Genomic DNA, 1311 nt, shown 5'->3' with positions numbered 1-1311 from the left:
TGTTATAAGAGAGGTAAGACAGAAATTCCCATAGAGAAGTGGGTGAGAAACTTCCTCATGGCAGTTGCCTGGAAGAGACAGAGCTGCCCACAACTTAGAGAGGTAGATGAGAAATAACCTTGGCATAGCTTCTCACAAGACTGCCTATCTTGACATGTTCTTTGGAGAATCAAAGGTGTCCACCAAGTCTTCGATGAGGCTGCAGTTGAAGTTTGACTGTTTGGCCTATATATAAACATACAAGGTCACCGTCATGCCAGGACACATCCGTCTACATATGCATGAACTATCTTTTCTCATTTTTCTGTGAATTTGACAATATCTTTACAATATTATTTTTTGATAGAAATCTTGTCTGTGTTCTAGGTTATTGTATCTACACTGTCATCATCACCACTACAGCTGTCATCATCATCATTATTATCATTACAAAACCTATCATATGTTCACTACCTTCCGGAAACACATATCAATACCATTTAATCATCACAATAGCCCTAAATAGTTGGTATTTTTAATTTTCCTAATCTACATAGATGAGAGATGTTCAGTAAGTTCATGAAGCTTGAATGTCAATATGTGGTCTTTTCAGAAAAATAGTTTTATCAGACTCCTCAACTTTTATGAAGTATCAGCCTTATCTCCAGATGAACTGACTTTAAAGCTTGTAGCTAGCTCTGTTATTAACCAGCCATGTAGACTAGCTGATAAGGGTGTAGATCACATTCATTTATCTCTGTAGTTCATAAAATAAAGTATATAATGGTCATCATGATGGACATTCAGTCTACTCTTTAAATATGTGTGTTCTGTATAGTTATTTTTTTCCACCTTGCTCAGGACTGGAAGAAGCCTTACTACCTAACCTTCATTAGTTTGCTTCTTTTAATATCACTTGTGATAAATTACACGCAGCCTTTATATTATTGACCTATTTTGAAAGCTCTAATTAAAAAAACTCTGTAAAACTGTTTGCTGTAATCACAAATGCTGTTAAGACTACTATTAATTAAATGTAATATTTTATCTTTACATAAACATAGAAAGAAATTTCTGCTTCTCATTGCAGATATTTTGTCCTTTTTCAAGTGACTAGTTTGTTTCTCTTCCTGGTAATTGTGAATAATTTAATTCAGGCTTTCCAAATGTCTTTTAGGAAAGTCTGTTCTGGGTATTGATAATAGGTGTCTTAGGGTTAAAAAAAAAAATCCCTTTAATTAATAAGTATGTGGGCTTAATAAGAAGTTAAGTTAATATAGATTATATTTTATAATGTTTTTTCCAACCTTTACTATCTAAAATTTGAACCTC

This window comes from Pteropus alecto, unplaced genomic scaffold, assembly GCF_000325575.1.
Source record: "Pteropus alecto unplaced genomic scaffold, ASM32557v1 scaffold72, whole genome shotgun sequence".
NCBI classification, from domain to species: Eukaryota; Metazoa; Chordata; class Mammalia; order Chiroptera; family Pteropodidae; genus Pteropus; species Pteropus alecto.
Note: the sequence above shows the minus strand (reverse complement) of the source record.